The 12,417-nt window shown below is 40.4% G+C and overlaps 1 protein-coding gene and 1 long non-coding RNA gene across 18 annotated transcripts in view; one reads left to right on the forward strand and one right to left on the reverse strand.

The window, feature by feature from the left end:
- The window catches only part of LOC143806764 (uncharacterized), a 28,543-nt gene extending 16,284 nt beyond the window's left edge, over window positions 1–12,259 (forward strand). The window contains exons 3-5 of the long non-coding RNA XR_013221556.1: window positions 3,729–3,812; window positions 7,093–8,237; window positions 10,372–12,259. This is a non-coding gene — a long non-coding RNA (uncharacterized LOC143806764). The remainder of the gene's footprint in view (window positions 1–3,728; window positions 3,813–7,092; window positions 8,238–10,371) is intronic.
- MARK2 (microtubule affinity regulating kinase 2) overlaps window positions 1–12,417 on the reverse strand; it is a 164,552-nt gene that overhangs the window by 118,607 nt on the left and 33,528 nt on the right. The window lies entirely within an intron of this gene.

Here is a 12,417-nt window from a genome sequence, read left to right on the forward strand (position 1 = left end):
TCCCCATATTTTCATAACTTAAATTTTTCCAAATTTTGGCTGGCTGAATTATGTGAGGGCTTGTGTTTTGCGGGACTTGCCATTTTAATTGGTACCATTTTCGGCCAGATGACATTTGATCGCTTTCTAATACAATTTTTGGGAGGCAGAACGAACAAAAACCAGCAATTCAGGATTTTTTTTATGTTTTGGGTGGAGGGGGGGGTTATGCCATTCCGCGCATCGTCAGTACAACTACAGCAATAACACATTTTTATGTTTTAATGTTTTGACGCTTTTACACAATAAAAATCCTTTTATTACCAAACAGGTACTTTTTATCATAAAAATATTCATTTATATCTACTTTATAAGCGATCAGAAGCCATCAGAGTTAAAAAAGTGAAAGTCCAATAGAGGGACTAAAGTAAAAAAAAAAAAAAATGGTAAAAATATGTTTAAATAAAAAAAATGTCATAATAGCTAAACCCCCCCCCCCCCCGGCAATCGCCTGCAGACAGTCTCCTGCGTGCGGGTGATTGCCATGACGTATATATATTTCAGCGGTTGGGTACTTTCCAACCATGACATACATATACTGCAAATGTCAGGAAAGGGTTAAGGCTCATTCACAAGTCAGTACAAAATGCCGTTTTCTTCAGGGCTAGCATTCATACCCATGACCATCTATGGAGCTTTTTATACGTCCATGACTCTTTTGTGGACCAAGTACATGCAAAATAGCAGAGGCATGTCTAATATTGACCCAAGTGTCAGGTCAAAAAGTCTATGGGTCCAGAAAAGGTGAGGGAGGGAAGGAAGGAAGGAAGGAAGGAAGGAAGGAAGGAAGGAAGGAAGGAAGGAAGGAAGGAAGGAAGGAAAGAAAGGAAGGAATGGGTGAGGAGCTTTGTTATATCGTTTGACATTGTTGCCAAAAAGTTCGATTTTGGTTTCATCTGTAGGAAAGAAAGGAAGGAAAGGTAGGAAAGGAAAGAAAGGAAAGAAAGGAAAGAAAGGAAAGGAAAGAAAGGAAACAAAGGAAAGAAAGGAAAGAAAGGAAAGAAAAGGAAAAGAAAGGAAGGAAGGAAAGAAAGAATCGGACAGCACTCTGATGCCATCCATGTACTGTACATTTTTCACTGAATGATAGAAGGTGGAGAATTTTTTTTTTCTCTCTTAAGTGAAAAAAAAAATGAAACTGATTAAAATCACTTCTGAAACTCAGTCCATGTTTCTCATATGTTAAAAAAAACTAACGTCTGATTGAAGCCTAAGGGCTCATTCACATGTCCAATTTTTCCACGTAGAAGAAAAACGGGATGATTATTCTGATCAGCGTTATCCCATTTCTCATACATGGATACATTTTTATTTATTTTTTTAAAGTTTCTCCATTCTGACAGTGCGAAAATCAGAGCACTGATGACATCCAAGTGTGTTCCATTTTTTCACGGACCAAATGACATGTGCTACTGATTTTGATCCGACCCTCAGATCACAATCTGTCATGGATCCATAGACCATCACAGGTACGGGTGCCATCAGTGTCAACACAGATTGCACTTGCATGAGAAAATCGGCCATGTGAATGAGCGCTTAGTGACATTCAAAACATTTGTCTCACAACATGAATGAAGCCTTGGAGTAGTATAAAGAAAAGTTCTGCAGTTTTCCTAATATGTATTGCCACAAATCCTCGGTAGGTTTACGATATCTGCTTGTTGTCAGTGTATGGACACATTCTTCTTTACATCATGGATCAACTAACAAAAGCCCACAACAGCAAGCAGAGATCTTAGACAATGGTGAGGGATCTTAGACAATGGTGAGGAACTGAAATCAATGTATGAAAAAGCTGACAAACCTGTCAGTACACCATGAACAAGCTTTACATCAAATCCCTGCCTTCGTTTTGCACATATTTGTCAGTATCCAATTCTTCCTGGGGCTCCAAGGTCGGCCTCACACACTTTAACAATGCACGATTCAGCAACTCAACAGTTTTAGTCAGTGCCTAAAGAACACTGCTGAAAAGTAAGAACTTGAAAACCATCCCCTCAAGACAGGATTTTAGTAGGTTAAAATACGACATTTTATAATGTATATTTTATTTAATGATACAACGGAGAGGTGACATCACTGCTTGTACGGAGTATTGTTCATGGTCCAGGGGATCCTGACCGGACAGAACGCTTTGTGCTGTAGGACCGGGTTCTCATGTCCCCAGAACCTCCTGAATCTCACACCAGAGCCATGAAAAGCAGTCAAGGGCTCACTCAAACGTCCATTTTTCTTGTACAAATTCATTCCGCGTTTTTCACAGACAGAACCTGTATTTATTATAGCATATGGGGCTATTCAAATGTCCATGTAATTTGCCCACAAGATCAAGGAAACTTGGAAAGCACACAAGTGATATTTGTTTTTCATGTACTGTTTTGATTTGAGAATGCTGAGGGGCCTATATTGTTTTCCCATCTGACAAAAAAAGTGATATTAGTTTTTGGTTAGTTTCATCAAACAGTGGGTTTTGTGACTCCAACGGTATCAAAGGGATCTACGATACTTTTGTGTGGATTGACCGGAGATGCAGTAGTTGCAAAACGCACATCAGATGTTTTTTGGAGGGTGGGCCTTTACTTAATGCTATTAGTTTATATTGGCTTTTGATTATGATTTTATAGATTTATCTGATCTAGATTTCTGGGAGTATCCATCGCAGTTGAAATGATTCACTTTGCATACTACTTTAACTGCTCATTCATTAATTCCAAATATTCTTATATAGACACATCTTTGTAAGCATTAAAATAACTTACACCTTATTGCTGGGGATAATTCTTGGCTCACCCATTTCATTCTGAGTGTTTGGATTTATGGACTTCTTTATGCCTTTAATTTTTTTCAATAACAATTTTAAGAAAAACATATACATGACCTGCATTATTGTTTGTTAAGTCGCATCCGTTTGTATCGGAAGAATCAATGAGGCTGGAAAGTTTGGCTGTAATATGGAAGTTAATGTGAGTCTAAATGGTCTTCACTAGAGATGAGCGGATCGAGTTGTGGGACTCCGGTATAGATGAGGCCGGCAAACCTCTTACCTTCCAGCGTCCCTGGCATGGCATTTCATTTGTCAGGGCTGGCACGTCATCATCTTAACCCTGGCTAATAAAAAGCCACGAGAGGGATGCAGGAAAAGAAGAGATTCGGGGGACTCGGTCTAGCCGCCAGGTACCTCTGACCTGGATGCTGGACCGGAGAGCGGCAAATCGATCCCCTTATCTCTAGTCTTTACTATATGACTACTAGGCCAAGGGGATGGTCCCATCATTCCTGAGAAACCTAAACTACAGTCTTGTATAACCACAAGTGAGTGATATGTGCTGTAAACCTCACAGGGTATTATACAGTCACCTTGTCTGCTAATCACTAAGTATTACATATCATTTTCATGGGGGTCACATGAATATATCCAGGTTATAAACAATGTAAACAAAGACATACCATGCCATAAGCGAATACTATAAAACACAATCTTTACATCAGCTACATTAAAAAATATGGAAAATCTATTTTGGCTGCTATGGCCTCCTTGTAGCTTTAGATCGGCTTGCTGCAGTTGCTATTCTTTTTGTGAGCACCGCCGAGGAAACTGCAGATGATGCCATAATATAGCAGCCAGGACACCCCAAAACTGGAGATATTCCAATAACACACTGAAAACCATAATTATTTCCTTTTGGCAGATAGAAATATTATGACAATACTTTGGGCAAGTTCCAATCCTCACGAGGACTACAAAGCGTCATCTGGACATCCAAAGCCACAAGGTAATGCCGAATTCAGACATCTGTGAGACAGTCCGAGTATGGACCACGATTTCCAGCTTACCCGCCGGTCTTTTAACCTGAACTCAACTGCTTCATAGGCATATATGAGGTTGTTGCGTCTTGTCTGGAGAACCATGGGCTAAAGTTGCAGTCTGTATTCGGACCGTGATTTACAGAGGTCTGAATATGGTCTTGCTGTGACTTTACCATTTTTCTATTGCAAATAAGCTCAGAGCAACCTTCTAACCACCTCACTTGGTCAGATCTATTGTGATGGGGTCTACGGGTTTACAATACCATATAAAAAGGTATTCGAGTTTAGCCGAGATTGTCAGCCCATTTTTTAGGGTAAAAGTGCCCATCTAGCCTTATACTCGAGTAATTGTCCCAGGGGGTCAGCGGGGGAGCAACAGCTGTCACATCATACTCGCCTGCTCCCGGCACGGTCTCTGCACTTCCATGCTTCTCCGATGGTCTCCAGCGCCTGCAGCTCTTCCTGTGTTCAGCGGTCACGTGATACTAAAGTAATGAATATGGACGCGACTCCACTCCCATAGGTGTGGTGCGCATACTCATTACTGTAATGAGCGGAACGATGTGACCGCTGAACACAGGAACAAGCTGCCGGTGCGTGCCAGAGACCATCGGAGAAGCAGGGACATACAGAGAGACCATGCCAGGAGGAGACTGCGAGTATGACGGGGGTGGGTGAGCCATGCAATATTAACCTGTCCCCGTTCCTCCGCCGGGCTGTGTTCCGCGTCCTCTGGCTGTGACGTTCAGGTCAGAGGGCACGATGACGTGGTCACTGCAGATACCCGGAAGACACAGAGGCGTGCGACGGTGGAACGGGGACAGTTGAATATCGCAAGTGCTGGGGGCCTGAACCAGTGGCGACCCCGACAACTGGCTCCCAGTGACGAGAGGTATGTCTTTTTTTATCGCAGCAGCATCATACGGGGCATATTATTCTATGGTGCATCTTATGGGGCCATCAACCTTTGTGCAGCATTATATGGGGCATATTATTCTATGGAGCATCTTATGGGGCCATCAGCCTTTGTGCAGCATTATATGGGGCATAATATTCTATGGAGCATCTTCTGGGGCCACAATCAGCATTTGTGCAGCATTATATGGGGCATAATATTCTATGGAACATATTATGGGGCCATCATTAACCTTTTATGCGGCATTATATGGGACATATTTAATATAGAGCATCTTAAGGGGCCCATCATGAACTTTATGGAGCATTATATGGGGCTCCTGATTCAATATGGATATTCAAAGACACTTAACCTACTGATGTCTCAATTAGTTTTACTTTTATTGGTATCTATTGTTAATTTTTGAAATGTACCAGTAGCTGCTGCATTTCCCACCCTAGGCTTATACCCAAGTCAAAAACTAGATGTACCTAAAAACACTATGACAAAAAAATTCCCAGTATATGTGCAAGTCCACTGAATACCAGTTACTCAACATAACACAAGGAATGGCTGTGTTACGAAATGTATGTATATTATATATGAAGAGCCCAAATGCCTAGCACAGGGATATACCAATTGTGTATTCTGTAAATCCTTGTGTCCTGCACCACCCCATGATACCAGGCATGACCGGAAAATTTGTTACAGCTCTTTCGCAGCAGGTACGACAAGAACCCAAACTAGAAAGCAGACTATTTCTTTTGCAAAATTATTAGTAGTAGACTAAAGTTTCAAAGCCGTCATCAGGAAACAAAGAAGAGGGAAGAGTTGAAAAAGGTCTTGCTGCAAGATGCTGTGATATTTGGTGGTAGAAATCCTTTCCCCTAACCTCAGATTTCCCATGATAAATATTGCACCAAACATGTTCTACTGCACGGTCTGAATCATTTCCACCCACGGCGAAGATATTTTTGGGCCTATATTCAAGCATAGGAATAGAGGGAGCACATTGCTTAGATATTCTGATGCTAAAGACTGATGTTCACGCTGAAAGAAAAGGTCATTTACTGAAAGACAACAAAAACCAACTAAAACAGGCCATGTGCATCTATGTACGGCATGCGTAGAAAACAGACGGATAACATTTATATATGGGTCTGAAAAATGCGCAACTGATTTAATTTACTATAGTCAACCCAACATTTATTATACATTGCTTATATAGCTCTATCATGTTCCACAGCGCTGTACATACACTATCATCGCTGTCCCCTTAGGGGCTCACAATCTAAGTTCCCTATCCATATGTCTTTGTGCGGGTTTCCTCCGTGTTCTCCATTTTCCTTCAACACTCCAAACAAATGAAGAACACACAAAAAAGGGGTCAAATCTGGATAACACCTTCACATTGGTATCATTAATGAGGATTCCCCTACTTGAGACATCCAACCCAACCATCACCACCATCTTTAAAAGTCATAGAAAATTACTACAAAGCCCAGCTCTAGCAGAGTCTAGTGAATTCATTTTAATGGGCGTCACATTTCACCAAGAGTATCCATTAAGAACTTCCCAGGTAGAATGCGCTGCTCAAAATAAACGATTGTTACGCTTACACATTCCATCATACCTCAAGTCAATTAAACTTCAGTGATATCAAACTGTCCAGTTAGGAAGCATAAGTGACTGGGAATCAATGTCACCTGCTTTTGGGCAATGCTCAATTGGCATTTGCTAAAAACACTAGAATTATTCGGTCAACCTTTGGTGGCAGGTTGTTTTTTTTTTTTGCCCTACCTCATGTTGCCTGGGTGTAAGCAGTCCCAGGATGATGAAGGCATTAATACTATTCACTGGCCCTCATACCTTAATCAAAATACAAATCTAGGACATTATGAATCAGATGCCCACGCATTGCCATTTTGGTGGAGTCCATATAAAATGGACTGACTCCGACTCCTAAAATTCATAATATATTGAGTTTAGTAGTACAATGCAGGATGTGTTGTAATTTTTTCAAAGGACTTTGGGAAAGTTAGGAAATGTCCTATAAACGTCTGTTCTGTTCCTGATCTAAGGATCTCGGCTTTTAGTGGAGATGAATCTGTGCTGAACTTTATGCACGTGCTCAGTAGTGACCAGTCCTGTGGAGTCAGAGTCAGAGAACTTGAGGAGTTGGTGGTTTGGCTTCCTGACTCCATAGCCCTGCTGGGAGGAGATCCCCAAGAAACCATCTGCACGTTTCATCTGGATGATGTGGGCAGTACATACAAACTATATAGCATTTCATCACAGCAACTCCTGTAGTTTCTAAGATTTAAATTGTTTTTTTTTTTTTTTTCTTCAAGGTGGTTTAGTATCCAGCTGGTTGAAGACTTTGATTTCCACGGATTGTTGATACGTGAAAAAAATAAAAATAAAATAATCACGAACCGTTTGATCATGCCAAATAAACTGCAGTGTCCATCTGCGAAGCCATCAGAAGTAAAAAGAGAAAATACAAGAGCAACGCTGGAATTTATTGAACCCAATGGACAACTTCATAGTCTGTATTAGTATAATCTTTCTCTAAAGTAGATAATGGGCATAAAAAAAATGTAAAAAAGGACAGCCTTTTATTTTGATCTCATATTGAAATGAATGGACTACTACATACAGTATATGATATATGGTTGCCCCACAGAGACCTCCTATATAAACGTTAAATTGACGTAATATAGCATTTAATATTGGGTTTTCATACAATCAAGCTTGTAAGACAATCGATCAAACTCAGAAATACTTTGATGGAAACTTTTCTACTCTTTCTTAGATGTCAAAACTACAGTACGAGTTGATTTACAAATAAATAAAAAAAAAAGTTATGGATTCAAAATACTGACCAAAGTTTTACTGTGTGAAAGTGGCCAAGAAATGATTTGTCCCAGTGTATGTACATGTATTATACATAAGAACAAGTGTTTTTCAGACAATAATGGTGAATACAGACATTGGAAATGCTAATTACAAAATTCTAAAATTTGGAGAACCCAAAAAAAGAAGCAGGAAATGTCTTCCCCTTTATGTATATATTCCTTTATGTAGGATTTGCTACTGGTTAAGTACATCCCTTCTCCAATTACCTTGGTAGCTCAAAGGTCAAAATAGGTACAAGGCAAAGTACACACATTACATGTGACATGCATTTTTTTTTGTAGGAGACTTGTAAAAGATAGAAGACAATGGTCAGGTAATAGACAAGAGTTACAGAATCTAACTTGTTTTATTCAATAATTTCAAAACTACCGTATTTTTATTTGCTACTCCAGGCTGGAGGTACGGTAATTATTCCCACTGTAGCACAGGAAGAAAGTGAAATTGGCTTTTCTCTAAACTACTTTTATACATAGCCGTCTGCTCTGCACTTTCTGCTTAGGTTGTATAGGCATGTGACCACTGCAACCAATCACTGCCCACAGTGTCGACATGATGCCGATTGGCCATATACAGTTAGGTCCATATATATTTGGACAGAGACAACATTTTTCTCATTTTGGTTATAGACATTACCACAATGAATTTTAAACAAAACAATTCAGATGCAGTTGAAGTTCAGACTTTCAGCTTTCATTTGAGGGTATCCACATTAAAATTGAATGAAGGGGTTAGGAGTTTCAGCTCCTTAACATGTGCCACCCTGTTTTTAAAGGGACCAAAAGTAATTGGACAATTGACTCCAAGGCTATTTCATGGACAGGTGTGGGTAATCCCTTCGTTATGTCATTCTCAATTAAGCAGATAAAAGGCCTGGAGTTGATTTGAGATGTGGTGCTTGCATTTGGAAGGTTTTGCTGTGAAGTAAACATGCGGTCAAAGGAGCTCTCCATGCAGGTGAAACAAGCCATCCTTAAGCTGCGAAAACAGAAAAAACCCATCCGAGAAATTGCTACAATATTAGGAGTGGCAAAATATACAGTTTGGTACATCCTGAGAAGGAAAGAAAGCACTGGTGAACTCATCAATGCAAAAAGACCTGGGCGCCCACGGAAGACAACAGTGGGGGATGATCGCAGAATAATCTCCATGGTGAAGAGAAACCCCTTCACAACAGCCAACCAAGTGAACAACACTCTCCAGGAGGTCGGCGTATCAATATCCACATCTACCATAAAGAGAAGACTGCATGAAAGTAACTACAGAGGGTTCACTGCACGGTGCAGACACTCATAAGCATCAAGAATAAAAAGGCTAGACTGGAATTTGCTAAAAAACATCTAAAAAAGCCAGCACAGTTCAGGAAGAACATTCTTTGGACAGATGAAACCAAGATCAACCTCTACCAGAATGATGGAAAGAGAAATGTATGGCGAAGGCGTGGTGCAGCTCATGATCCAAAGCATACCACATCATCTGTAAAACACGGCGGAGGCAGTGTGATGTCTTGGGCATGCATGGCTGCCAGTGGTACTGGGTCACTAGTGTTTATTGATGATGTGACACAGGACAAAAGCAGCCGAATGTATTCTGAGGTATTCAGAGCCATACTGTGTGCTCAGATCCAGCCAAATGCAGCAAAACTGGTCGTCGTTTCATACTACAGATGGACAATGACCCAAAACATGAAGCCAAAGCAACCCAGGAGTCTATTAAAGCAAAGAAGTGGAATATTCCTGAATGGCCAAGTCAGTCACCTGATCTCAACCCAATTGAGCAGCATTTCACTTGTTAAAGAATAGTCCAACAGGTGAGTAGAAGAAAGTGAAGTGGCACAACTCAACTTCGGAGGATCTGCAGGGTACATATGGATAAAAGGGAATCCATGGACGTATTCTAAACGGCGGTGCTAGCGTTAGAAAATAGTCTCACAATACTGAATGAAAAAAGAAGAAGAAACGCAGCACTCACCGTTGTCTGTGGTCAAATCTTCTTTATTACGATATGCGGTTATACATCTTCACGGCACGGGGGAGTTTGGTGAAAAAGGAACATGTGAGGCGGGACGACGGCCGTTTCACGCTAGGTAGTTGCGCTTCTACGGGTCGGACCCGTAGAAGCGCAACTACCTAGCGCGAAACGGCCGTCGTCCCGCCTCACATGTTCCTTTTTCACCAAACTCCCCCGTGCCGTGAAGATGTATAACCGCATATCGTAATAAAGAAGATTTGACCACAGACAACGGTGAGTGCTGCGTTTCTTCTTCTTTTTTCATTCACTTGTTAAAGAGTAAACTTCAGACAGAAAGGCCCACAAACAAACAGCAACTGAAAACCACTGCAGTGAAGGCCTGGCAGAGCATCAAAAAGGCGGAAACACAGAGTCTGGTGATGTCCATGAGTTCAAGACTTCAGGCAGTCATTGCCAACAAAGGGTTTTCAACCAAGCACTAAAAATAAACATTTTATTTAAAATTATTGAATCTGTCCAATTACTTTTGGTCCCTTTAAAAACAGGGTGGCACATGTTAAGAAGCTGAAACTTCTAAAACCTTCATCCAATTTTAATGTGGATACCCTTAAATGAAAGCTGAAAGTCTGAACTTCAACTGCATCTGAATTGTTTTGTTAAAAATTCATTGTGGTAATGTCTATAACCAAAATAAGAAAAATGTTGTCTCTGTCCAAATATATATGGACCTAACTGTAAATCAGCAGAATGGGGGGTACCCGTGTAGCTGTACCGGAGGAATGGTGGTGGGTGGGAGGGGAAATCGGTAAGTGAATAACCTTGGTGTTTTTACAAATCAGCCTCCCAACTAGTTACCGGGTGCTATAATCATTACATAGATACAAATTTTCAGTTATCCAATATTTACTCAGTTTTGTGCATTATAGCAATCCGTCTGCATAAGGATAAAGCCTCCCACACACAGGCTACCATCGGCCGAAGCCGCCGATATCTCAGCAGTGACATTATAGAGCTGCAAAGGTTTGTATCATTCATTGCTAAAGCGCTGCGTTACGTCCTCAATACCCTTGATCTGGAAACCGGTTGCGAAATTAAATTGTATTTACATTTTTTCTTAAGTTCCTAAGCAAACAAATATATTATTTTTAAATAGTAAAGCTAGCAGAAGACGGAAAATGATGTCCCCCATTGAAAATTATTTTGCTTTTGTAATCAAATAAGGGCCTACTTCTAGGATGATACATTTCCTTCATCTCTAGTCCAACATTTTTCATTTTCCTGAACGAAAATCTTCAGTATAAAGCATCTAGTGAAAAATCTTGACTGACCGTAACCACCACTATGGGGAGCGTAGTAAATTACTGAAGACAAACTTCAACATTGAACTCAATAGCATGAATTTATCTACTAGGCCCAATCTAGTGGTGGTCCCTGATTTGTGTCATAAAGTAAAATTACTTTTCATGCTGATTTTGCAAGGAAAAACCCCAATCGTACATTACATGTGGATTTGTAAGGTTATTTCACCCTATGCATTGCAAAGAAAGAATGAATCTGCAATGAAAATTCACATTTGAGAATCCATACCACAATTCAGATTATGCACAGAAAACATTTCAACATCTGAACAAGATTTTTTTAAATCTCAGCTACTTAGCTGATAGTGTGTTATGCTGAGTTTAACATGGATTTCTGAATGGATTCGCACTAAAATCCACAAAAAAAGCCTATATTCTCTGAGATTTCTAGTGATATCCATGGGTAAAAACGCTTACGGCGGTGCGGTTTTGTTTTCCTCATAGAAGAAAAAGAGGAAACACATCAATTGCCGACATGTTTCTGCCTCCCCCCCCCCCCCCCCCAAAAAAAAAACACGACAAGCTCAAACCTGGCCCCAGAATTAAAGCAGAAAAAGACTGTCAGCCACAAAAGTCCATGAAAAAAAAACTGTGAATATACCATTAAAGTGGTCATCGACTTCTCAGGTGAAACAGCAAGATAGGTTGTTTTTTCCAGTTTCAAAGCACATTAGAATATAAGAAATAAATAAGAAACCTAGTGTTTGGATTTTCAGTCTATTTAGCTCCATTGAAACTGTCTGGTCTTCACTATGGCGTGTGACACTTTCAAACTGGAGTCAAATGTTGCAAGCTCTAAAACGGCATTTCTATTGAAAATCCTCAATATCTAGAAACAAAAAAACAAAACAAAACATATGAACGCACCTTGTGCAGATCTCAGCCTGGGACAGTTCAAATGACCTGTTCTCCGGGCCATATCCCAAAACATTATGGGTAGAGACATAAAACCTTGACCTAAAAATAGTTTATGGACAAGAGGAGATGTGAGAAAGGAGCCATTGTAGCAACTGAGTCAATTCCCGGCAGGAACATAAGCCAGAGACAGTATCATCTGTCCCTGCGGCAGGTACGGTGGGAGACAGAGGAGATGCAATATGCCCTGTGTTACATGGAGTGAAAATGAACACTTATTCCATGTAAAAAAAAAAATCTATTATTGCTCTGATGTCAGAGAAAGGGGACTATAGCCTTCATTTTACAACCAAAGGGGTGCATCCATTCAATATTTTAATTAATTTTAAGTTAACTTTAAGTTTATTTTTTTTCCATATTTCGCAGGTCGGTGGGGGTCCAAGACAAGACCCCCAAACATTGCACAACTCAGTAGACAGGAGTGTATAGTTGCCTGAGGTTGCATATAGAGCAGAGTACAGCTTCAATAGAAAGAATAGGCTTTCACGTCTCCAGAGCAGCGCACTATTTTGGGGG

The sequence above is a fragment of the Ranitomeya variabilis genome, chromosome 2, assembly GCF_051348905.1.
Source record: "Ranitomeya variabilis isolate aRanVar5 chromosome 2, aRanVar5.hap1, whole genome shotgun sequence".
NCBI lineage: Eukaryota > Metazoa > Chordata > Amphibia > Anura > Dendrobatidae > Ranitomeya > Ranitomeya variabilis.